The 27,875-nt window shown below is 42.4% G+C and overlaps 1 long non-coding RNA gene across 1 annotated transcript in view; it reads left to right on the top strand.

Moving 5' to 3' along the window:
- LOC142492176 (uncharacterized) overlaps positions 1-24,544 on the top strand; it is a 30,217-nt gene extending 5,673 nt beyond the window's left edge. Inside the window, exon 3 of the long non-coding RNA XR_012800794.1 lies at positions 24,170-24,544. This is a non-coding gene — a long non-coding RNA (uncharacterized LOC142492176). The remainder of the gene's footprint in view (positions 1-24,169) is intronic.
- Positions 24,545-27,875: the final 3,331 nt, after the last annotated feature.

The raw sequence follows: 27,875 nt of genomic DNA, 5'->3' as shown, positions 1-27,875 counted from the left end.
GTTTCTATAACAAATTTGCTTGAAATTGTTTTACTGCAGATACTATAAATAGGACACGGACACACAGAAATACATAATTAGCCCACTGGTGTTGGAGTTAAGTAATTGGGCTATTGCCCGTTATTATAGTAGATGGTGGGTGTTACTGTAGGTTGGTTGGTGGGATGGTGCTGGTTGGTTAGGCCGCCCAGGGGGGTGGGGTGGTAGGCTTTATATATTGTCCATTACAGGGCCGGTTTGATGGCGGTGCAGTCGGTGTCTCTGCACTGAGCACCGCGGTTACACAGGCGCTGCCCTCTTCCCCACAACAATGAAACTGATTGCCGGTGGAGAGCGCAGGGCCTCTGTTACTCTCTTACCTTGTCCGGCGGCATTTCCTCCTACTGTGTTCCTTTTTCATGGTGGCATGATGTCAAATGATGTTGAACTGTCATGACCACGTGGTGCCTCAACGTCACGCTGCGTTGTCTGGGGAGGAGATTCTGCGTTGGACAAGGTTAGAGGGTCCACAAAAGCCCCTGCACTGAGCCCTGTGAAAATCACTGCGAGCCCTGATTATATACATAGACAAGACAGGGCTAACGCCAGACTGGAGTAGGTGATTAAAAAAAAACGTGTGGTAAATATGGGAACGTGATGTATGGCCGATAATACCCAAAAAGGTGGTATTATGTCTATTTTTTTTTTGTCAGATCCAATATTTTTAACGGATCTAATTAAAAAAACGCTATTTTTTATCGGTGCCACGTTGATGCGTTGATAATTTTGGGGGACGAGAATACTGCAGTTTCTGCTTACTGCAGCTTGACGTATCCCGGCCTATGGGAATTAGTCATTACGATGGCCACTTATGCAGTTTAATAAATAACCCCCTTTGTGTGATAAATGATGTTCAAAATAATACAGGAAGATTTCTCTCAGAAAAGAACAGACGACATAGAAAAGTGAACGAAAAGGTTATGAAGTTCAAAACAATATCTACCAGGCCCACCAGCTCTGACAGGGTTAAACACTAAACAATATGTTATCATGATTAATAAGGGGTTGTTTAAATGTTGGAATCAATTCTAAAAGCAGCAGATCTTTTTGTCAGGCGTGTTAGTAAAAGTACAAGGGAGTAGAAAGCTGATCTCGTTCTCAGAGGAGGTGGCAGGTATTGCAATAGCTAAAAACACCACATGTAAGAAAGATTAGTTCACTCTGAGGGAGGAGGGTAGAGAACTATAGTTGACTAGGCACAAGGAGGCTAAGCAAGTAATCAGATGTGCAGAGGCCCAAGCAGAAGAGGGCTGTTGGCCATTACTCAAAAGGGGTGTATGTTTGTTGGGGGATCAGGGGTAGGGGAAATGGTGTTGGGGTTACTTGCTCTGGGGAAGGTGGTTTGGCGCCCCCGGTGGTGGTGGGAGGGGTTAACACCTTGTTTGCCATAGAGGTTGGCAAAGCATTGAATGGCACTGCTTTACTAGCCCCTCAGGTAGCCAAGGAGGGTAGAAAGTGTAGTTTAATTTTAACATTAACCTCTTTGATGCCTGTGGTATACCTTGGTAGCCACAAGAATCAAAGGGTTTAATTACATTTCTACAATAGGGTTACGTAATAATAAATATTATATAACCCTAAGGTAAAAATTAACATGGTAACGTGGAGCACAGCGACGAGCAAAAGAGAACTGGAGGCAGGATCAAAAGGTCAAAAAAATGAAAGTTTATTAACACATAGTGCCCGTGCAAAAACTAACGGGATGCCCGCAAGGTGGAATCCATGTGTTACTTCAATCAACAAGGATCCGTGTGTACTGCATTCACCTTCAATATTGGTTCACTGCCTATGGAGATTGCGCTATCTGTTTTTTACCTGGATCTAGAGCTCCTGGGTCTTATATGACCCCACCTGTTGTCCAGCTTTGTTGCGGGGCTCCACCTGGGTGTCTATCTCAGCAGACTCATATATTTTGATTCGGAGGTACAGTTCTAAAAACGGATGAAATCCCGATCTCTACTAAAGGAATTTATTATCCTGTATCCTAATGTGACTTGAGTCTGGATCTTTGTAGCGCTACATTGGAGGTTCACTTAACCCTAAGATAGAAACATTACCTTTCCCTCCCCTAGGTGATAGCGATACGGTACTTTACGCAGAATTATTAGTTGCGCTAAATTATCGTATCTTGACTGGTGTTAAAATATCGCACCCCGGAAAATATTACAGCAATAATGAAGACTTCGGGTTATCAAATTGCGTAAATTAAGACCCAGTCTTTTTTTCCCGCTGGGTGCAATATTGACTCAGTTTTAATGGTGGTTGATGACTCTAGACCAGTGTTTTTCAACCTCGTTCCTAGGATCCCTAGGACATCCCTAAAGGGTTCCCTGCAATGTTCAGGTCATTTGAAAATTGTACCAAATACAGAAGAATTTACAATGCATCTGATCTCAGACGCGCTATTAAAGAGGTTGGGGTTCCTTACAATGCACCTGATATCAGACGCGCTATTAGAGAGGGTTGGGGTTACTTACCATGCATCTGATCTCAGACGCGCTATTACAGAGGGTTGGGGTTCTGCAGAATTTCACAATATAATTATAGGGTTCCTTAACCAAAAAAAGATTGACCACTGATCTAGGCCACTGACTACAAAATACTTGCCACATTTTCAGGTGCAAAGCAAGGGGCAGTGTACATACAAGCTACTCTGTTTTTAAAATAATATATGAGATCTAAACGTACAAGTCAATGTGATATTGGGTATTTATTGCAATTCGGCATCTGTAGCAATAAGTGACCCTTCACAATACACCATACAATTCTCAGAAAAGTCAGATAATAGCTAGACATGGCACTATGTAAAAGTAATTCCTAACATTTTTTGATACAGCTATAAAACAGTGTAGCTGCAGCTTTAAAAATAAGTAATGAAGCTATAAAAAAGTGTTGCTGAGCAAAGTGATGATGGAAAACAATGAATCTAGTATGCTATCATGTTACATAGAAAATATGGTAATATTTGCTGCCCGGTAATCAGAGAAACCCTGTTAACCCTTTGCGTTACAGAAGGATTCAATAGTATCACTGTGTTTGAAAAAGAAATGCGATAAAAAAGGTAAAAGCATATAAAAATGTGTCCAAAATAAATATAACGAACATGAGACATACTGGTGGGGTAACAACTGTGACCAGAAAAAAAAGCACACAGGAGACATTTAACAGTTCAGTATATTGGATGTACCGGTATATTGTTTAAAATGAAAACAATAGGTTGCACTCACAAGAGTAACTTAAAACAGCTCAACAGTTTGTAGTGAAGTTGTCGGTCTGAAATGCAGTCGGTTTGGGGTATATAATGAGGGACACTTCCACTCACTCGGGTCCTGATTTCTTTACTGATTTCTGTGAATGAAACTCCACTGAAGTCTCATGGGGTCATTCGTTAAAATGCTGTAGTGCCGAGCAGTGCACAAGCGCAGGAGCGCAGGAGCGCTCAACTCCAGTCTTCAAGCCCCCCCCCCACTCCCCACAGGTCAAGTTTTTAGGATATCCCTGGCTCGGTCTTCGACTGAGCCTAGGATTGAGCCACCTGTGCTGAAGCTGGGATATGCAAAATAAGATACACCGCTCACCTATTGATATCCTAATGTTAATTGAACTTCAATAAAACGCAAGGTGCATAGAGAGTGTAGCCCCTTTACCCCCACCCTAAGTGAGATTTTGTCTGCTATTCCATATTTACTGCGGTGTGGTGCGTACCTGTGCAGGAGTGCTGAGCACTTCCGCGGTTGTGTGGGGAATCATCAGAGCAGGTGAACAGGGTACCTTTGTTCATTGGTTGCAGCACCTCAAGTCAGCATGGATCCTCTGGATATTAGGATGGCCCAGACTGAACCTTTCTTTAGCCCAACACAGTGAATCACTCTGATAGATGATTCCATGGTATTTATTGCATGTTCAGGATCTTAAGCAGGTACATCACACATCACTTTCCTTGCTTCCCCTAGTGAAGGTATTACTGATGGGGTTTGAGGCCCATGCCAGGCCTTCTGCATGGTGCTCCTCCTGAGGCCTCCTAAAGAGACCCAGGGAATCTGGTACTCACTCCACAGAGGGAGGAAAGACACCCACTTTTGGAAAAGTGGCAGTATTTATACCCTTGGGTTGTGCTTGTAACCCTGCCCCATAACAGAGCAGGTCTGAATACTGACAGGCCAGTACATCCAGCATGTGACCCAACCAGTATCCACCCCTCAGGCTGACACTTTCTGTCTGTTTCTAGGCCCGCCCTTGGATACCTCAAATGTATCCAAGGCTGCAATAGCACACAAGGCCTTTCTGAAGGAATTAACCCATCCACTGCCTGCACCTAACAGGACTTTCACTAGTAGGGTCCAAGAAAATAAGTAGCGGACGGAGACTAGGCTACAGGAGTAAATAACAAATTGCACAAAATTGATCCAAAGGGATCCAAACTATACCAATTATTGCACTCTATACATGATGAGTAAATAATTAGTCCTTCAGATGATATCTGATAGGCGACCATTGTAGATCAAAATGGACCAGCTATTTTAAAATAAAAAAATAACAAAACTTTAATACATCCAAAAAATAACAATATACACAATCTAGTGAAGTATCTACAATAGAACGTTAGTTTAAAAATCTTCCTTGTGTCGTGGTGATTGAAACACAACCACTCAGCTGTTGTACCCATATATAGAGTGGGTACAGTTGACAACAATTAGTGTCTGTACAAATAGAATGACATATTAGTAGCAGCTAAGTAGAATAGTCTATACACTCTATATCAAATGCATGAAAATGTGTGTGTATATATATATATATATATATATATATATATATATATACAGTGTTCGACAAACCTATACATTTGCTCGCCCCGGGCGAGTGGATTTAACCCCCGGGCGAGTAAATATTGGCCCAAGCAGAACACGTTTGGTACTAGGTGGCGAGTAGATTTTTTTTGTGTGGCGAGTAGATTTTTTGGTGATTTGTCAACCACTATATATATATATATATATATATATATATATATATATATATATATATATATATATATATATATATATATATATATATATATATATATATATATATACTGTATATATAATATATAATATATACTAATCTGAACACAGTTTTAAGTATAATAATCGAAAGGGAAATTTTAAATAGTTCAAATTTAAAACTACAACATACAGTATTACTTGAATACAATATAATTGCAAATGTAAGTAGAATATTCCGATGACGTAACATTTGAATTGTCTGGGCTTTTGCTTGCAATCTGATTTTGCTTCCATTGCATCCCAGAACAATACTTGAAAATAAGGTTTATGTTCAATGTATCTTTCCTGGTAAGTGATTTAACAAATATAACAGCCAAACAAACATCATGTCATTTGAACAGATTACTTCTGGTGCCGGTGTTCTGGAAAAAGACATTCATTTTATTGGTATAAATAGTCTCTTGTGGGCTGCTCTCCCTTAGATAAGGGAGATGGGTGGAAAATAATAAAAGAAACAAGCTAATGTAGTTATGTTTAATTAAAAACAAGCAGTCCCATTTAAAGTTTGCTGTTGAAATTAGTTATCTTATCTCTGGGGCGGAGGTGAAATTGCTCGTTACTATGGAAGAGGAGTCATTTTAGAACGACTAAGATGAGAAAAAATTCATTAAAAAAATTAAAATGAATGTGATATATTTTTAGTTTCAGGAATAAACAACAACATGTTATATACAGTACATATTTTTACAAAATCCAACCAGGAAATGTAAAATAATCTTATGTTATCTAATCTTAGATTTGACATGTGATAAAAGACTGTGAATTGTTACAAAGATGAATAAATAGTAGGGCACATTTGACATTTAGACAAGGGCCAGCATGTCTCTGTGGGTGCTGCCCTTGTGCTAAAAGGGCTTCTGCGCTGTCAGCGGGTGATTGGCCTGCTAGGACAGGGGGCAGAAGTTGATTGGTTAGGGGGTAAGAGCTGGCAGTATACGATTGGCCAGATTGTACGGGTATGGGGCATTTGGCTGGCACAAGGCCAGGTTCAGCTGTTTGGGTGGGTAAAAAGGCTATTAAAGGGGAGGGGGGGGGGGGTCGTGGTAGCCCTGCCTTTCCTACTTTTAAAATCAATTGAGCCCCGTCGCCTCCTCCAATAAGCCCTCTTTTTTTCTATACAGGTTTGGGTTTAAGATATATCATGCTGGCAGTATGTTAATGGGAGAGTAATAATGGCCGAGAGACCAGGGATATTGTATTAGTTAATACAAACGTTGATTCTTATGGCAAGATAAAGTAACACTGCGGCCTTTAACGCGAAAAAAACAAACAAAGTGTGTTGTATCTTTATTTAAGTTAAGGGTACCATGAGAAAGGGCAAAGTGTTTTGTGACATTGGACATTAGTCAGGGCTTCTTTCAAATATAATTCGTTTGTAGCCAACATCCTGCACGGTGTGTTGCTGCTTTTGTCCTGTGTGGCTGGTGAAAGGCGAGTTCCTGGCCCAGTGCAGTCACACACACCAACACATATGGAAATTGGAAGAAAATTGAAATCCCTCTGAGATATACTGTAACACATCCTTTGACAATTCCAATGATTGAAGCTCAATATCAAATATCACAGGACAAAAAGGACGTGATTTTTATACCAACCCGTGCAAAGAATTCCAAAGCCACAGTACAGCAGTCGTCACTGATTTAAAATGACTGAACCGTGTTTTTGTGTTTGAAATGGCAAGGATTTACCATCTTTTATAAACCCCAAACTCAATGGTTTCCTATTAGTTAAAAAGGGACAGTGCCTGCAACGTGCACAAATTAACAATGTAATCATTTTCTGGAACAGGGTAATTGTCCCGGGTTTTCTCGGCCCTAAAAAATCTGAAAGCTACTCTATGTAAAAATAGACTCTAATGATAAAGTAAATATGAACTAATCTAATTGGCATTATTATGACATACACTGTGTAGTCTGCATGCTATACACATGCATTTAACATATAACACATTTTCTCCATTATCGCACAACATTTGAATTGTTTTGACAAATGTTCTTATCATTGCTATCAACAAATAAAGATGTAACAGATGTCACGTTAACGGGTGCAGACACGCAAAAGAACCCTGAGAAACGGCACAATGCTGTTACCCGCGGCTCTGCTTGTTTGCATGGAGATTTATGAGTTAAATCAGGAGGACGCAAACTGGGGGGCAGGAGATTTTTCTGGGGGGGAAATGCGGCAGTTGCAGGTGCTCCGCGCTCTTCCCCAAGGCATTTAAATGAAATGCCAGGGGTTCGCGTGAGGCCTCTGCAACTACAAACTCACCGTGATTCAGACGGCTGTGTGACGCGTCGCCATGGGAACGCGGCATCAAATGAAGCCGCGGGGTCATGTGACGTCGCATGTTCCTGCTGCGTTATTTGACGCAGCGCCAAGATGGGAGGGGGGGGTGCGCGAGCAGCGGTGCAGCCAAGACAGGGGGGCGCAGCAGCAAAAGTTTGCGCTCCCCTGATAAATGATGCGCTAAAGATCGCGCCTCCAGCAACTTAATATCTTCTGATAACAGGAGCAATAACATCTGTCAAATCTGTCATTTGATTTGAATCCCAGTGTCACCGCTATTCGTCACCTTGAGAAAGTGACTATCTCCCTATGCCTCATGTGCCAGTAATTAGATTGTAGACCTTTTCTGGGCAGGTAATCATCGTGCCTTCAAAATTCTATGTAAAGTGGAGCACTACAATTTTGCTACTGCTATTTCTTAGCACGTTCATATGCAGACTCCCCCGCACATCGATGTATCATTGCCCTCACGTAAAACATGCCAGGCACACTTCTTCAACAAACAGTACTTCACCTGCTGGAGGAACTGGTTTATTTTAAAAGGTTGTATGTGATCTCTTCATTGAGATGAATTATCAGTGGGAAGAGGGGAAGATTCTTCTTCCTTCCTCCTAATTTAATCTTAATCTTCCATTGACCTGACCTCACTGACTGGAGTGGCATGCAAATGTCTATCTTGCTTTATAAGGGAACTTTAATGCCCTTTAAATTTGTCTATCAACAATTATAACTGTCATGGTTTTACTAGACCAAGTTATGGGCAACTTACCCATTCTGTTTTAACTTAATCATTGTTTTTCCACTCACTCATAACCATTCGAAATAACTTGGATTGAAAGAAAGCTTGTAGGTTTGTAGTAATTTTGAAACATGTATTTTGAGCCACCGAAATAAAATAAATAAATAGACTCTGTATTCCCCCAAATTTTTTTTTTTTTTGCCAAACATAGCAGGAGCACCTGACCATAATCAGCAGGATGACATTGGGTGATCCAGAATTGGAACTTTTGCTAATTGCAGGTTTCTGTCTTAAAGCCGGGGACAGGAAAAGAAGAGACAAGGCTGCTCAGTCTTCGGATCAATGAGATATTTCATCAAGAAAATATGACTTCAATATTCCGATGGAAACCTGTGGAATAACATAAATGTATAAATTGGAGATCTATGCCTCCAGGCTCGCCCATTGGGACGTCTATCATTTTTACAAACCATGAGGCTCCAACATAAACAAAGCAATAAGAAAGGAATGCTGGAATTATGGTTGTAAATGACACAGCTTGTTATTTATTTTTATACATCAGGCAGTTGGCTCCAGAGAGCGAGTTACTGATCGCCAGCGGACACACACGGAGGTAGATGCAAGGTGGAGGAGTCCTGTAGACAGCAGCCACTGATCGTCCTTCTAGCTACCGACAGAGACAGGCAAGGGGGAATGCGGCAAGGGGCACAGCACAGTATAAGAGAAACCAGGGGACTATTGAAAGCCTTATCAGGCTATACCAACGTTGAGTGCAGGAGTGCAGGAACATCCAAAGACTGTTTTTATTATTACTGTGAACACTCATGACTTTGTATTTTTACATCACTGGATGGGAAGTAATTTTTAAAGTCCTATTATACATTTTTGTGAGTACAAATTTGGCATTGCCTTACAGTATTTTACTGTACTAACACATAATAAAACGTATTACACTGTGAGAGGTGTGTGCACTGTGTTTCTTTGCAAACAGTAATAAGAAGGTGAAATTACCTTATCTACATTAGCAGCTACACCCAACAGGGGATTTATTTGGACTTTTTCTTATTAGGCCTATTTAGTGGGTATTCGAGAATGTGGACCAAGACTTTGTAACTACATTACAATATAATATACACACTTATTGTTGCAGATACTAGACTTTATTTTTTGTGAGTATATAAATATATATTGTGTATTGCACCCACAACTATTTTATTTTGTATACCTTATGCTATGGGGCTTGATTTGAGCGTGTTCATTTTAATTTTATATATATATATATATATATATATATATATATATATATATATAAAATTAAAATGAATATATATATATATTGAAATAAGAAAAAAAGAGGCGCGTGTCACATAGCATAAATCTGTGCAGACGTTTAATATCAAAAATGAAGAATCTAAAATAGCTCACTCACAAGTGTAGCTAGAAATAGCGCATCTAGGGCCTTAATGTCCCAAGATGATGACAAGGAATCCTGGCACCAATGAATGTATAAAGTCCAAGAACTGGAAATGGGGATGTGACAGATATGAGCTCTTTGGGGGGAAAAGGAGGAGGGGGGGGCAGGGGTTTGTACCGTCACCAAGTGGTGGTCCTGATCCAAAAAGCACAGCTGGGCACTTTAAGAGACTTGACTGCTGTCATCCGTTGGTTAAAGCTCTTTATTCAATGTGTCTTCCATGTTAAATTAGAGTTGTGAGGGCAATTCACTTCGTCCTGCGTCAGATCACTATGTAGAAGCAGCCCAGTATCCGCGAAAAGCAGGGAGAGTTGGACCTCAGACCTCCACTATGCGATGAGGTAACCACGTGCGCTACGTCCCAATGCGTTTCATCATACAGGACAGGTTTTTGCAGAAGCAGGACAGCAGGACTTATGTGTTTGTGCATCACAGACTGTACACTGGCGACACACTTTATTCGAGCTCGGCTAGTCCCACGAATTCGGGTATACCCGGGTGTATTGAGGTTTGTGACTGTTTTCTGCCCGAGCGCATTGAGGTATTTTCCAGGCAGGGATTGAAGCATTTTATTCCCGCTGGCTGCAATACTGCACAGTATATATATATATATACTGCATTACAATTCATGAATTTATGCCATCTGGTAGACACGCGAAGCATTGCAGCCTATTAAATCCTAATCATTATCATTTAACAGATCAGCCGCCCGTCAGCCAGGCATGAACCCAGGCTGGGAAGGCAAACGCAACGGGGCTTGTCAGAGGTGAGGAGTGGCGCATTCCAGGTATCTGCCAGGTACATACTGGGTATTTGCTCGAATAAAGTGTGTCGGTGCAGTACTTCCCCAACTATTAAAAGAATAGGGAGCAGTTCCCTTAAGCTGTACCAGGGAGCCTGCTACCTATCCATTGAGAAAGAAAGGAAGAGGGGGATCTCTCCTTGAGGCTTCACAAGGGAGGGGGTTACCCAGGTCCTTGCTTAGAGAAAATATATTTGGGGCGTACCCTGGGCTTCGTGTCAGGGAGTGTGGTCACCCTCATATCAGCACACACTACCAATATGTGGGGCGTACCTTGGGATTCGCCAGGGAGCGTGGATACCCACATCCTCAAAGAAAATATGTTGGAGTGTACTTTGGGCCTCGTGCCAGGGAGTGTGGATACCCTGCATATCAAAATGGAATGGAAGTGCTCAGCCCTCCTGTTACCTCACCACACCACAGCAAATATGGAGTAGCAGACCTAATCTCATTTAGGGTGCGGGTCCAAGGGCAACAGATGTAATAAAAAAAATAGCTTTTCTATTAACTTCAATATTTTAGTATTTTAAAAGGAAAGGACCCACAAAATTATTTCTACTGTCCTGACTTCTTCTGTCGGTCAACATGGAGATTTTCCATGAATTTAACTTAGGCCTCCATCAAGCTGGGTACAATTAAAAAGTGATGAATGAGTAAACGGCTCTTGGCAAAGCAAACTCCATACTTATCAATTAACACTTTTCTTGGATTTACTTGCAAAACCCTACAAACGGAACCAACAAAATCCAAAAGATTTTTCGTTGGGTCTCATTCAATGCTTATTGACCAGCGAGAACATCATTTATATTTGCCAGGAAGAATTCAGTTGGAGAACAAATAAGGAAATACAGTGCAAATGTATAGTAACATAATATTGTAGACTCTTTCATTTCTGCCCTTACACTGTCTGTTCCTTTTGTGCTGATGCAGCAGTCAAAGCATGGCTGGCCAATACATTTACAGGCTCCACTGACCCCGGAGGGGTTTAAAAATGATACAATCCATAAGCCATGAGGTTTTTTTTCCTCTACAATTATAAGTAATATCTTTGGATTAGCTCTATTCAAACAAATCTGAACACACCCATTCAAAAGTGCAACACTTTCATTCTGAATTCCTCAGAAGGTGTGGTGCTTGCAAAAAGAAGTACAAATATGCACTAAAATCACTGTGAGAAACTTTGACAATTATATACAGTAAAGATCAGTGATGGGCATCTGACAGCCTGTGCTGCTGGTATAGCATTGCAGAACAATGTGGTCCCGAATCCTCCAAATACTTCCCAAACTCTATAAAATCAGGGCAAAAACCGCGACGTTACCTAAATCAGGAACAGAGCTTATTTGTGAGTTTTACGGCGTACTCAGAAAATAATTTATACACAGAAATAATGTCCGCACTTGAGCTTATCGGCAGGGTTAACGTCAGGATAATGCTACATTATCTTCAAATAATGTCCCATTATTTCCGTTTTCACTGAAACGGGGCTTTTGGAGGAGTGTAGAGAGAGTTAAACGTGCAGGGAAGTAGCACCATGGTCCAGATCCACAGCACAGGGCTAAGCTTTAGCACGCCTTTACTCCCATTCAAAGCTTGGCACCCTTTTGTGAATGGGACCCTGGTGCTACTCCCATCTAGACAGTGAAACAGGACCTTTGCCAAATCCTTTTGCCCTATATCAGTGTCTGGATGGGAGTAACGCCAGGTTTAGGTATGACTTAAATAGCGTAACGTTATTATTATTTTTTTTTTTACATTAATGGAGCTTAATGAGTAGGGTATTATTATAATAGTGGCTAATTTGTATATAATTTGCATATATATATATAACTTAAATAATGTGTGGTGAAGACCTACTCATGTCTCAAGTTGCAAAGCCAGTACAACCAACCTCACACTGATGAGACCCAGAAGGTTGAAACAGTCTGTCTGTCTGTGAGTGGGTTTATTGGCTTTGCATCTCATCCCAGGCTATGTTTAAAAGCTGTGTTTAAGGCAGCATGCTTAAGGGTTTAACCATGTGATGTGGTCTTGAGACAAAAGGTGGCACTGTGTGCTCATTTGCATGTCATTTCCAAGAATCCCTTGCTGTAGTGGAAGCACTGTATGCTAGGTGATAATGGTGAAAAGCAGGGTTGCAGACCTGTCTAAGACATGTGAATGTGCTCACAAGTAATTTTTGTATATGATATATATATATATATATGTGTGTGTGTGTGTGTGTGTTCTTAATAATGTTAGACTTTTAACCAGACATTAGTGAGTAAGCTTCACCCATTGAGGTTAACACACATTAAATTACCTTGCAGAGTTTTGTGTCTTGACCTAAGTAGTTGAAAGTTGTCTTCTCTTGCAGCGTTGGTGAGATTATTACATGCCCAAGCAACCCCATACAATGTAGCACTATCATATCATGGTCAGATACAGCAGGATTCTTATGTACGGAAAGAAGTGGAAAGGGAACAAAAGTGACAGCCTTCTGTGGATCTAACCCAAAGTTTGTTATTAGAAATCCTTGGCAACAATAAAAAAAACCACATATTGACAGGACGCAGAATGAGAGATCTCTGTAATACATACAACATTTGATTGAAAAAAATAATTTTTCTACGTCCTTTATTTTGCTTACATTTCTATCCTACTATATTACAATACTTGTGTTAAGTGGAAACAGCCTTTGAGACTTAAGGACTTTCGTTACTTGTTTTTTGCATGCACGTACAGTACAGTATGAAACATAATGTTAATTTAGCCATCACACCTCTAATAGAAGCTTTGAAAGACGTCATTGTCACAGAAAGGACTTATATGGGAGAAAAATGTAGGGTCTGGGAATATTTTACAAGTAGATGACTACACTGTTGGAGTTGTAGCTAACATTTCTTTTTGTTTCAATCTTTCTTTTTATTGATTTTTTTAGAGATATACAGATTATAACATTACAGTGGGATCATTACATTGAGAATGTAAAACAGTATACATAGTATTATCTTGTCCTATTCCAATGTGAAGACAAAGATCCACATTTGAAATTTAGCGTGTATCAACGCTTTGTGTATTCGGGCGATCTGGCGGACTATGAACCCGCTCGTCCCTTTGTTTGACAGTAGGAATCTCAGTATCTGCAATCCCTGAGAGGAGTTGAGAGTGGACAGAGAGAGAGTAGCAGAAAGTGTCAGAGAGGAAAAGAGAGAGAGAAAGAGAGCGAGGGTGGGGGGGAGAGAGATGGAGGGGGGAAGACACGGAGGATTGGGAGGGGAATGCAAAGAGGAGGGGGGAGGTGGAAGGAGAAGACAGGGTATACCCTCTTTCCGTTCCACCTCGCACGCCCCTGGTCGTGACTGTGCCCTCTTATCTGGGGGTCCTAATCTTTTATTTATTAAGTATTTTTTTTTATCATTTTCCTAGCTCTGAAGCCATGGTTACCACGTCTTATAGAACTCATCGGTAGTTTGTTTAAGGTGGGCTGTTAGTTTTTCTATGAACATTACTTCATTTATTCTTTTAGTAACAGTTCTTCTGGAGAGGGTGTTAATTTTTTTCCATGCCGCAGCTATGGAACATCTTGCTGCAGTTAAAATAAAGGAGATCAGCCGCTTCATGGGTGGAGGGACATTTTTGACTGGTTTAACACAAAGGTAATTGGGTCCAGGGTTATTCTCATTCTGTGACGTCCATAATTATGCTTTGAATCATAGTCCAAAAGTTCTGCACCAACGGACATGTCCACCAAATGTTGGCCATATCTCCTCTGAAACCGCACCCTCTCCAGCATAGATCGGGGGTTCCCGGGAAGATCTGGCTCAACCTACTAGGAGTTAAGTACCATTGAAATACAATTTTGTAGATATTTTCCTTCGTTGTTGGCTTCCGTTTCCCAGATATCGTCCCAGTCGTCCCTATCTTTCTCTACGTTGAGATCTTCAGCCCATTTTAACATATAGTTATGTAGCACTGCTTGAGCCAATCATGATGGTTAGTCTCAGTTTCTTCCATGATTGGCTCAGGTACGTTCGGGAACTCATACCCATGAGACTGACGATACCTGTGTGGTATGGCTCTGTCAGCTCTACTCAATTTTAATAATTTGCGGCCGGCTCCTTGGCCGGGCAGCACGCAAAATTTAGGTTCGCTAAGTTCTACCTCCTGATATAAAATAGAGGGTCCCTTAGGTATTCTTACCCTTAAATTAATCTCTCCCACACTCTTACGGAGGGCTTCAGCTATTTTCTCAGGTGTCAGTTGACCTTCCTCCCACCAGTAATCTTCTACAGGACCATCCACCAGCATTAGCCGTGTCCTGTTCATACTGGCGGCATAGCCCTGAAACATAGGGTCCCACCATTTAAGGGGTTCCCGGACTGATATTCTGTGTTTGGACTACTGGACCTTGCTTCCATCTGTGAGGACACACCAGATGTAGCTGACTGTTAGGTTAACGATAACTCCCAAAAGACTGAATGACCCAGGGGATCTAGCCATTGGTATGAGACTAGACGCAGGTATTTCTCCCTCTGACACATCAGACCAACCATCCCTTCCCCCAAAGTCCCAGTTCGTTAAATCCATTGACAGACCAGGGGACAGATCATCACTGGAAAAATGGGACAGTACAAATGTGGATGCAGCAGGGGCCGAAACAGTGGGACAACAGGCCATGGGTCGAGGCCTTGGAGGGTACCAGAAAAATCACCCTTACCCCTGGATGGCAGTATCGGACTAGTGGCAGGGGCTGGTGCTGGGGCATGGGAAACTGGGGCCGGTGAACTGGGCCTGTCAATGTCCATGACTAGTCCAGAGTTGTTAATTTTGGGTTTGCCACAACCCCTAGGCGATAGTATAATGGCAGCACGAGGGTATCCGAGGGTCCGACGACCTCTTCCTGAGAACAGGGTCTGTGGTGGAGCAGGGGCATGTGAGAACTGTCCTTCACTCACCCAGGAAGTCCTGGCTCTGGTTCCGCAGCGTGCGCTGCCGCCATCTTGACGACGTCATCATGGATGACCCACCTCGCAAGATCACTAGGCAGGCACAAATTTGGCGGCGGCAATGACGTCACGTCCGGCAGTGCTGGAAGTGCATCACCCCGCAGCACACCAAACAAGGCCCCATCTGGCTTCTCGTTTAGGTAGCCCACTGCAGGATCCTGTGTGAAATAAGATGGTGGAGCCTCACCCATCCAACGGTAGGGGACCTTTCCGGCTCCATGGGTTCCTTGTTAGGCGGGTCCTTCAAAGCACCGATGTCTTCCTCAGGCGTGAGTCTCCTCCGGGGTTCCAGCAGCACCATGGCCTTCGGGATGGACACCGCTCGATCATGGTTCTGCCGCAGGACTCGGGTAGGTGAAGATCTCTTCTTTATAGGTCCCGAATGGCTAATGTCATCTTCTTCTTAAGAAGGTAAGAACACCTCCTCTGGGTCGCAATGTCAGGGCGCCCCGCGATCCCTGGTGGCCATTGGCACAGAGCTTGCCCGCTCCTGCACCACCAGGGGAAGTGCAACCAACACCCCTGGGGCAGTCAACTCACCCTCCCGGTCAGCAGGCACAGGTTCCGGTCCTTGAACCGTTAGCAGCATCACAGCGGGGGTAACCTTGGGCACCGGTACACTGGCACCTTGGGAAGTCGTTAGCAGGGCACATGGGCCCATGATTTCTGTGGCAGGGTAGAACTCCGCAGGGGCCGCGCCGAGCAGCAGACGGGCCCAATTGTAGACTGGCATAGGGAAGACCACAGGGGCTGCACTTGCTGGTGTGGAGGTCCGCTCTATTGGCTAGAACACAGCGGGAGTTGACACAGGGCTGGCAGGCCACATGTACAGGTCACCTCCTGGGAGCCGGCAGAGCGGGCCCGTTGATAGTAACTACCAGGTAGCCCCCTGGCAGGTAGTAATTGGTCAGCTCCAACTCAGACATTTTCGTTTGATGAGGTAGAATAATAAGCAGCAGTTAAGGCAGCTCTTTCCTCTAACTCAGCTCAGTGGAACTGAAGTAAGGCATGATGTGGTGGACTCCTCCCATGGCAGAGGTGGTCTCCTATTGGTTCTTGGTTGTTGCCCCTCCCCTAGGTGGAATACAGAGTGGACAGGGCGGATCAAGGAGTGACCTGGCTCCGGCTGAGCCAGACAAAGTGATCGGCGGGATTAGCTTTTGCCGCTGAATAGCGTGCAACTAATTTTTGCAGAAACTTGTAACTTGCTTTGCAAGCCCATGTGGTCCCGTGGTTTCGGAGGGAGCACAATTTCATGAACGTGGAACATGGGGTAGACTCCATTTTGGAGCACACAGCACAGTCCATAGAACAAAAGGTACACAGGGTCCCTGGTGATGCCTCAGGAGCCCGTTCCTCCCATTTTGAATTGTAGAACAGTTCATACTGACTTAGGTACACAGGGTTCCCCAACATCAACTGAAAGGGACCCGTCCTATGGTGAATGAGATGAGGGGTCCACACTTCCTGGACAATTTCCCACAGGGTTTGCCCCCATAAGCACATTTCCTGAGATACCCAGGGTCCCCAGCAACAGCTGAAAGAGCCATGGCCCTAGTATTTTCTTTTGGCAGCTTGAAGGGTTCACGCTCCCTGGCATCATGCCCTCAGGGTACGCCCCAACCACTGCTCTGTATGTGATGAAGGGTTCATGCTCCCTGGTATGCTCCCTTAGGCTATAACCCCAACTGTCTCTGTATTTTCTGATGAAGGATATCCATGCTCCCTGGTAACATGCCCTCAGGGTACGCCCCGACATAGTCCTTCTTTTGGTAAGGGTCCAGGCTAGCCCCCTCCCTGGTTTCGCATCAGGGAGAGGCTCCCCCCTTCCTTAACTCAAATGGGTGCCCAGGGTCCCTGGTGAAGCATCAGGGGCCTGGCCCCGCCCTCTCCTGGGCAGCCAGCTGCACTGTTCTTAAAAGTCTGCCCTGTTGCTGCATCTCAGCAGCGCCTCCATTTGTAGCACTGCTTCCCCCCGTACCTCCTCTGGGAGATCTTGCCCTAGCTACAGGTCTGTGTGGTGCTGGTTACCTGTGAGGGTCCAGGAGAGATGAGCTTCCGCGATGATAAAGGGAAACAGGACAGGATTTGGTGATCCTCTGACTCTCAGTTTGGTGTCATCAGCACCTCCAGTTGCAATAGGCTTCAGGGATCCTGAAGACAGTCCCCACCATGACATATCTCTAATGTTCCTACCGAATAGACTGTTACTTAAGCAGGAGTATATTAAATCAGGCAGCAACTGCAGGATGTCATTACAGCGTATGCCTTGTATTGGAGAATGGTTCCCAGATCCCTGGATAGTGCTGGCCCTCTGGCAATATGGAGGCCTTGTGCTCTGCACAGATCTTGGCTGCATCTCTGCTCCAGGAGGAGCTGGAAGCATGTGTCAACCCCAGGAGGGGTGAGATGGACTCTCTCCCCCAGTCGGGAGAGACTCAGAGCTCAACTCCTCTACCCCATGAGGGGGAGAGCTGGATTGAAACAAATTGGAACACTTCCTCCCTAAGGCTCAGAGGGGGGTGGCACAGGGTCTGCACCAGGATTGGTTGTACACAGACTCCCATTCACCTCCACCCCATTCACTCAGAGAGGCAGCATGGGGAGGGGTAAACCCACAGTTTAGCCTGTCACTGCCTGTAGCCATCAGAACTTACGTTACAAGAAGGCAGAAAGATAGACTGGACCAGCCATGGCAATAGTTATGATTCGGTGTATTTATGGTGTATGACTCCATACTCAGATATATTCCCGATATCAGACCTCTCTGATACAATAGGTGCCTCTCTTGCAGTAGGTTTTACATTTTGATAAGTTGGGATAACTCATATTATGAGAGATTGTTGAGAGGAAATGTCTGATTTGAAGAAATTAAAAGAGATGTAAATCTTGAGTTTGGTATTTGATTTGGAGTTCCTGATAGGATAGGATCTTCCCTTTTCCACTAAGTCTGCCACTATTTTGATATTAAGATTTTGAAATTAGCTAAATTGTCTTTGAAACCAGAGACATAACATAAAACACAGACAAAGCTCAGTGCACATCCAGAAAACCTTATATACGGTACAGTGCCTAAATATACATGTATAAATAACTAATAAATAAAATGGTCTTTTAGTTTAACATTTTGGCCAAATTGTTGTAAGCCCTTGAGCCAAACTTCACGGCAGACCACGTTTCAAGGGTCCCTACACTAATATAAATTCTTAATAACCTGTGCATTGTCAGGAAGAATGATTTATAATAAATCTGTCAATATAAGTTGCAAAAGTTCTAAGTCTGATTGAAGCTTTTATTAACCTGTACATTACCAGGAAAATCACTCTGTAATAGATTTGTCACAATCACACTGCATGCAGGCAAGTTCCCCTGATAGTTGGAGATGCCATGGAGTGAGCTTTTAACCATTTAAATGTGGGAGGGAGTGAGCTTCAATTGGATAGGAGGTTGCCACCCTCCAAAACAGCCAAGGCATCTCCAACTATCAGGGGAACTTGCCTGCATCCATTTTATTTATTAGTTATTTATACATGTATATTTAGGCACTGTACCGTATATAAGGTTTTCTGGATGTGCACTGAGCTTTGTCTGTGTTTTATGTTATGTCTCTGGTTTTAAATATATATTGCCATGCTCAGTAGCACTCCTCTGTGAAACTTATATGCTTATATATATGTTGTGGGTATTTTGGGGGTTCAATTTGAGCTTGTAGGTGTTCTGTATGTTTTATAATTCTTGTTCAGCTAGTCTTGTGCAGTCTCTTTTTTTGCTGTAAAAGTTGGAAGCGCACCGGAGATAAGTATCAAAGTATATATTATAATATGAAAATCAGCACAGTACTCTTATAATTAAGATGACAGGAATCGACACCAAAAGAAAGTCCATTCGGAGGAGCACCAAGATGGTTAGCTTCGGCAGCCCACGCCTCTCCCTGACTGGATCCCGGGTGAATAATGATATCAGCATGTATTCCAACACATACTCCCAACGCATTTCTGCCTGGTGACAAAACGCATTAGGATGATTTGCAGGAATACCTGCCGATATAATTTGACATCGCTTGCAACTACGAGCAACTAACACTATCCATGCGGGTGGCAGCCAGACAGCGGCGTGGGCTGCCTACGCTATCAATCTTGGCGTTCCTATGAATTGAGTTTAGGTGTTGATTCCAATAGTTTTAATTTTAAGTTTACTGTGCTGATTTTTGTATTATAATATATACGTTGATACTTACTGTACCTTCCATGCACTTCTTTGCTTTGTGTCCAGCATGCTGCTCATTACTCTAGAAATATTAATATTTGGTCATAGGTGACAGACCAATTATTAATGATGTCAATGGAATGTGCCGGGGCTGGCAATACAAATGTACTCTACCAACACAATTTAATAACATCTTCATTAATCACTTGCTTATTAACTAGGAATTTGCCTGTGGCTGTATTTTTCTAACATGTGGGAGGAGGGGGCAAAATTAAAGAATTATAGCAGCAAAATGTGAAATCTTTTTTTTTTTTAAATAAATCAGTTCCGTAGTATTAGATAATAGTGACTGTTTTTTGTTTTTATTCAACTTTTAGTGCCATTTTATTGAGTTTTAAAGCATCCTTTGATTTCTACAGCAGGTTTTAACCCATCTCCCAAGCAGTGCAAGATCTTTGCAACACTTTCCTGTTTGGAATAATTTGTTGCAAATGTTCCCAGCAGTTTGAGCTGTAAACTGTAACAATAGATAATGTTACCTTAGTAATATAAGGCTACATTGTAGCTGCTGAGCTACACCATTATGTTAGGCACACTATCAGGATTTTGACTAACAGGAGCACCAACCTATTGCCAGCTTAGGTAGGAATGTACAGCAGTATAGAGAGGAAATCACCTCAATGGTAGGGGCTGCAAACCCTTTGCCAATTGTATATAAATTGGAGATGCAAACAATAAACCCTTGAAATGCAGGGATAAGGGCCACTAAATGGTGAATAATAACTGAAGTCAATATCATAGAAGCCTTGTAGGTAAGAATGTAGAATTATACATGGTCACGTGCTTTATATATTAATCTAATAAAAAAAGAAAAGTAAAAAGTTGTTAGTAGTATTGCTGCTTTAATACTGCAGAAATTTAGGGCTCCCAGAGCAATTAGAATAATTCGAGAGACACTTTAATTTTGATTAGTTAAACAAAAAGAAAATCTTGGTGGTTGTGATTGCACCTGTAAATTACATGCCTTGTTCTTAATACTAAGACATCAATGTAATTGAAAAGATGAGCGCTGAATTAGTTTTATGAGCGATGTTGCCCAAAGAACACACTTCCTTGTAACTCAGAATAGTGTGAAAGTGTATAGTTTGGAAAATTGTTTCTTAAAACAAGTTCTTATATGTGTGCAGCAAAAATATGATCACTAGAATGAAGTGTATGAAGTATTGAACTAGCTATGCTGTAGACTGAAGGGCTCAATTACTACTGAAGGTATTGCTGGCATTATTGTTACACATATGGCATTCCTCCTCACCCAGTCTAAATCTGAGTAGATGGACCAATTTTGAGAAAGGTATGAGTCCAGGTAAATATCAGGCTTAATGAGTCATTGACATTGGAAACTAAACTAAGTGAAGAGAATGTGGATATTTGGATATATAAACAATTTTGCCAACATATTTAATATATCCACTGTCATGGTTAAAATTCAGTTGGTATATGCTCATAATTTGAGTCACTCAGTCGGACTCATTCCTTTTGTTCTGTCATTGGCTGTCAATACTGGGTGTTTATCCCATCATACTACCAAGTTCCAAATCAAACTCCAATATGCTATTTCTGTGTGTCCTACAGTATATGCGATTTGCAGTAATGAATTCTAAGCACATTTTCTAAAGAGGGTCACTTGTTATTTCACAACAATTTCAGGTTTTTAAAACTTGACGAATACTTACCTTGTTGATGCAACCTTTTTGAGAGCTGAATTTTTTTAAATGGGATTGTTACAGTATGTGAACTTGGGCAAATGTTTTACACATCTCTCTGTCCACCAGTATCACTTCTATCTTGAGGCTGTTCCATAGATATTTCTTTACATTCCTCTTGGTCCTATCTTTATGATTCTCCAACTTTAGTACATAATCCCGGCTTGTAGCAACAACATAATGCATGTTTGTGCCCCAATGTGTGTATGATATCTTCCTAGATGCCTGAAAGAAGACAAGATAATTCATTCCAGGTGAATGTACTGGTATTAGTTTCCCGGATCATAAAGTTCTTTACTGCATTAGTGCTGGTATGATACTGATACTACTGCTTATTTTTGTTTAAACTGTTTACTTAACTTTTTTGCTGCTCTAATGACATGTACAAAGTTTTGGTGACATGTTGTCTCTCTGTAGCACTCCCTTGCCGATCCTTATCTTGATTGTATCTTCATGGAATCTAATGGTTTATGTTGCATTCTTCTACATGTTCCTTGCATTATAAATGTACGCTTCTTCAACACTTTGTCTTTTTATTGTATTTAAAAGCGCAGAGGTGCAGATGGAATCTAAAGCTTTTACGTGATCTACGAAACCTAAGCCAAGTTGCAGATCATATTTATTACTATGGGAAATCACTTCTCGTAAAACTTGGATGTTGTTAATTGTGTTGTATTCACTGCGAATTCCTGCCTCTTTTCTATGCTGGGAAAAGTCCACGGTCTGTTGCAGCTGATTAGTGAGTTTCTTCATAAAAATCTTGTATGTGAAATGAAGTAGACTGATTGGTCTGTTATTCTTGAGGTTTTCTTTGTCTCCTTTCTCGTGGATGAGGATAACTATGGTATTGCTCCATTGTTCTGGAATGTTCCTGTTATTCAAGCAGCGTGTAAAGAATTTTGTAAGGATTTTCTCTATTTCTTCCAAGTTCCTTCAAGATTTCAGTTGTAATTCTGTCTTTCTTGGGGATCTTCCCATTATTCATGGATTTGAGTGCCTTTGCATGCTATTTCATTGGTGGTTTCTTCTCCCGTTACTTTGCTGGATTACGCAATGTTATCTGTGGTCTTGTACAATTTCATGACGAGAGTGGTCTTTTACTGTTGATCCATCATGTTGTTTGAGTGCAAGAATTTGGTTCTTCCCAATCATAAGTCGCTACTACATCTTCTTTAAGCTGTTATCTCTGATAGTCTTCTGCACCACATCACTGTTACATTATTTTACATCTTTAGTTTTTCGTCTGCATATTGAATTCTTCTTCTTGTGTCTTGAGATTGCTTCATTTCTTGTAATTCCCACAGTAACTTTTCTCATCTCATATTTTCTTATCCTGTTTTTTGTTAGCGATTCCTCCAGTATCTCTGTGCTTTAAACTACAAGTTGTCCACGTGCATTTCAAGGAAGCTGAAGCAATTTTTCATCTGTAGTTTAAATTCTCTGCTTTTATTCTTGAGGATCTTGATGTTGATTGTTTTTGTCTTCCCATTCAGGTGTAATTTGTAGCGAACCAATTGACGACCACTCCTTGTGTCAAAACGGTCCAGGACTGTGCTGTATTCAATAACGTTTTTCTTGTTAGGATTATAGTCAATGTTGTTCTTATCCCATTCATTACACTACATGTCCATTTTGATTCTTCTTGAAGAATGAATGAATTATGTAGAAGTTTTCACATTCTGCAAATTCTACCAGTCTGTCTTCATGTTAATTTCTGTTTCTGTAACAATACTTACCAATTGATGCTTTGTCTTCCTGCTGGGTACAAATCTTTGCATTGAAATTTCCCATAATGGTCTTGAGGTGACAATCTCCTTTGTTGTTATTTTTGTTGCTTTTATAGTAGAAGTCTTCACTTCATCGTCTTGGGAAGTTGATCTTGGGGCATACACTGATATCATTTGAAACTTGTACACTACCGACACACTTTATTGAAGTGTGGTCGGTACCGCAAGCCGGGAAATCTCCCGGCTTGCTAGTGGCCGCCCCTCGGCGTGCCGCGCGTCATAGACGCGCGGTCACGCGTCATCGGGAGCGTGCGCCCCCTGCACGCGTGTCCAGGGGCTCCCCGAGGGAGCCCTGGTGTCCCGCGATCGCGGGACAGCGGCAGGGGGTTCCGGGGAACCCGGCGGACCCGGCAGCGGTAGGGAGAGCGCCCCGATCGGAGGGCGCTCTTCCGCTGCTTCGGCGCGCGCCCGTCACACTCGGGCGCGCGCCAGGCTACTGCTGCGGCACAGAACGGGCAAATGCTCGAATAAACTGTGCCGCAGCAGTATCTCTATATCAACTGAATGATTACTGCACACTCTTTCCACTGAGTTTTCATACTGCACTATGTTGGTTCTCCATCTCTTGTTAACGATAAATCCTACTACACTCTTTCTTCAATTTTCTGTACTTCTTTAATATAATAGGTGTCTCAATGAGGCCATCATCTTTTCTTCTAACTTCACTAAGGCCAACAATATCTCATTTAATCTGTTCAAGTTTATATTCTAGTTCCTGCAGTGCTGCTTCACTGGAGAGCATCTGGTATTTGTAGGTTGCTAGGTTGAGTTTGGAATGACAGCTGGTATTTAACCTCCATGGATTTTTAGTATCCTCTGCCTTTATGCCTTTTTCCTGAACACTGTCAAACCCAGAGACAATCCGGCCTCCATAGAATGAGGGCCATTACTTTTCAGTACCTTCCAAATTTCTGTTGTCATGGAATGTACCTTTCCCATTTTAACCGGGCATTTTGTTCAAACTTTCATAGCATGGTTAAATTTACCAGCATATATCTTATTAAACACACGTTTACTTAAATAAGCCTTTACTTGTTTCACAGGCTCTAGGTCTTCTGGATTTACCTCTGGTTGCATCGCCTACAGAGAAGAAAGAACAAAAAGAGAAGGAAAGCCAGGATTCAAAGTCTGAGAGGAAGGTGGCAGTAGAGGATGTAGAGGCAGGCGGTCGGTAGAAGACTACCACGTGCAGAGAGAGGATAGAAAAGCTGGACAGCATTAATCTCAAGGGAAGAATTAAACAATAATGTGATCAGAAAAAGGATTGTTATGCCAGATACAGCAATGTTCCCATGCCCCATATATAAGTTGGCATAACTGGGGGCAAAGCGTGTGCCCATCACTGTACCGCAAACCTGCAAATAAAACTGATTCCTCAATAAAAAATAATTATGTGACAAAATAAATTGAATGCAATCAATAATAAATGTAGTATTAAGAGAATGAAGAGTGTCATGTTGAACAAGGAATTTTCAACCGATTCTGTCCTCATTGGTGTGGGTAATGCTAGTGTATAGCGACTGAACGTCACAGGTGACCCATCTGAATTCAGAAAAGCTGGACAGCGTTAACCTCAAAGGAAGAATGAAACAGGTGGAGGCATCTGATGGAGTTGATATTGGCAGCAATAGGAGAGGAGGAGATCTGCCCTCCACCCTGGTCATTGGGGCTTGAAGTGTGAGTGAGAGTGACCACCATAGGGGACTGCAGCGCCTACAGCAGAGTCATGTTGTGAGAGCCATATTTCTGTTAGATCAAACATATGAAGGGAGTGAGAGCAGAAGACGTTGTGTACAACCAGAGACTTGTTAGTCAGGGAGTGGATATTTCAGAGGGCACAGGAGAGGGGAAGAGGGAAGGAAGGGAGACAACAAATAGATATTAAGTTGAATGGGTTACCACCCATAGCAGGGAGGGAGGGGGAAGCAGGGAAATGTGGGTGAGAGCAGGTGTGCATATGGTCAAGTCCAGGATTAGGAGAGATATCACCAGCAGCAAGAAGGAGCAGAGTGAGAGAGAAAAGAGGCGAGAGGAGGATTTGTGGGGGTGCAGTTTTGCAGTGTATGGCCACAAACAAAGGAGGAGGAAAGGAGAAGGGAAAGGAATGGGGATTTAGGGAGTAGAGTAGGGAAATGTGTAGAGAATAGAAACATGTAAAAATGAGTACGGAAATTGCAAACAGAAAAGCATAGTGGGGTGCAGGTAGCAGGAAGAGACAAAGGTATGAGGAAGGATTAACTAGGTCTCGCAGGATCTATGGAGCATGATTGAAAGAGCAGATCAGGGGGGGGGTTAAATCAGGCTTTAGGGCAGTGTAGCGCTGAAGGGTATACACTGGCGACACACTTTATTCGAGCTCGGCTAGTCCCACGAATTCGGGTATACTCGGGTGTATTGAGGTTTGTGACTGTTTTCTGCCCGAGTGCATTGCGTTATTTTCCAGGCAGGGATTGAAGCATTTTATTCCCGCTGGCTGCAGTACTGCACAGTATATATATATATATATATACTGCATTACAATTCATGAATTTATGCCATCTGGTAGACACGCGAAGCATTGCAGCCTATTAAATCCTAATCATTATCATTTAACAGATCAGCCGCCCGTCAGCCAGGCATGAACCATGGCTGGGAAGGCAAACGCAACGGGGCTTGTCAGAGGTGAGGAGCGGCGCATTCCAGGTATCTGCCAGGTACATACTGGGTATTTGCTCGAATAAAGTGTGTCGCAGCAGTACAGAGACTTATGAAGTTATATTGTGTATGTTGTGCATACATTGTCAGAGCATATAAAAATATTAGGTTCTTGCTGTTGCAGAGTGGTTACATAGTAGTGGTTGATCAAGTTGTAAAAGCTGAATCCAGTTCTTCCTTTCTTGTTCACCTCCTGTTCAATTGTTATATTTAAATTAGTGTCCGCCACCTTTAAAAGTACAGTTGTACACACGAGTACTACATTTTGTCTGATACTTTGGGGTGACCAAATTCAACAGCACTGTTTATTGTTTACTTAAGAGGCATAATAGCTGCTACAACTGTTTCTACTCCGTCTTCTTGTGCCAGTCACAAACAAGCTAAAAGCAGTGACATTAGAAGACAACTGGTCAGGATTTGAGGAAATGGCAGAAGATAGTGCTGGGTCTTGTGAGGTTTACTTAGCTTTCAGTAAGGTGGAGGACTATTTCATAAGATGACAGTCCTTATACTGAATTGAAAAAAGGACTATGTGGAATCCTCTTTTCAGAGTTGCTGTGCACCATTTATGCTGTCCACCTTCCTGGGTCTACTCTGAAAGAATATTTGTTTTTGGCACAGGAGACTGTTGCCCAAAAATGTGGAACATTTGGTACTCATTACAATGAACCACAACCTCTTTACTAAAGATGGTGCAAAACAAAAATGTATTGAGGATACCAATTCCAGTGGGATGAGTTTAGGATTTTATCTAAAAGGTGTAGCCCCTCGGATTTGTTTTCTATTATTATTAAGAAATCCAAAGATAAAACACAAAAAATGTTTAGAACCAAAAACGAAAAAAAAAACATTTAGAATCAAAATGAAACCAAAACACACGGGAAAGTGCACACCCTTAGTTTTGAGAAGAGGATAAATTGTAACTTGCATTTCATAAAATTAAAAAAACTAAATAAATAATCCTAGCCTAAAATATCAATGAATAATTAAAGTACTTCTCACTAACTACCACCAATGCATTTGATCATAACTTTGCCACACCTGGTCAAAGGGTAGGTCTCCAGTACCCAAGCCACTAGTGTGTCTCAACCCTCTACTCAGGGAAGCCCAACTAGACCAGATTTTGTGAAAAAACAGTGAATTCCTTGTCACGGGAGACCAGGACTAACCCACCAGGGATCAATTCGCCAGAGTTTATAAAATTAATTTATTGGAAAAATAAATATCCACAGCTATTTACAGCAAAACAACACACACACACACTTACAACTGGGAAACTGGGGTACTTATAAATCTAGGTGCAGAGAACTCCCTCAAGAGATTTACCCTGTGCTCCCTTCCTTTCAAAATACTCTGCAGCGTCTCCCCTGTACAGCTCCTTGCCAAGCTGCTTTTTCTTAAGAATCTCTTCAACAACTAACACACTCAGCTCACAGCTAACAAAGAGATCTTATCTCTTCTGGCTAGGAGTTTGCAATGTGACCCCAGACCCTGATTGGTAGGGGGAAGGGCAACACAAACACAGTTACATGCAGAGCCTTAGGCCGAGTCCCCGGTGGTCACGGTGGCGCACGCTACACCATGTGCGCGCCACACACCACAGCACAGCCCTATATGGGGCAGGCCCCAGTGGCTGTGTGTGTGTGGGCACGCAAAGCGCTGTGACGCATACGCTAGCAGGGAAGACAATAATTTTGCCTTCACGTGCAGCAACGCGGTCATGTGGTCTGCGTGCAGCTAATGGCAGTACAAATATGCCCCGTCATGGCTGTGCCCCCGTCATGACCCCACCCCCGCGCTCCCCTAGAGCTCCCCTACAGACCGCTGATCGCGGCTGTAGTCTCTGCACGCTCCGCCATGCCAACGTGCAGCAGGGTGGACTAGGGCTGTAGCCCTACTTGGGAAGATCATAGCCCACTTTCAACAGTCCACCTGAAAACAAAAATCAACCCCTGGTGCATGAAGTGCTGAAACCAGGCAACATAGTACATAGATAGATATACACATAATACAGATGTGTTATTGACAGTTAGGAGTAATGAAGGGCTTGACCTT

This window comes from Ascaphus truei, chromosome 4 (assembly GCF_040206685.1).
Source record: "Ascaphus truei isolate aAscTru1 chromosome 4, aAscTru1.hap1, whole genome shotgun sequence".
Classification (NCBI taxonomy): Eukaryota; Metazoa; Chordata; class Amphibia; order Anura; family Ascaphidae; genus Ascaphus; species Ascaphus truei.
The sequence above is the reverse complement of the archived record's forward strand: the minus strand, read 5'-3'. Positions and strand labels throughout refer to the sequence as shown.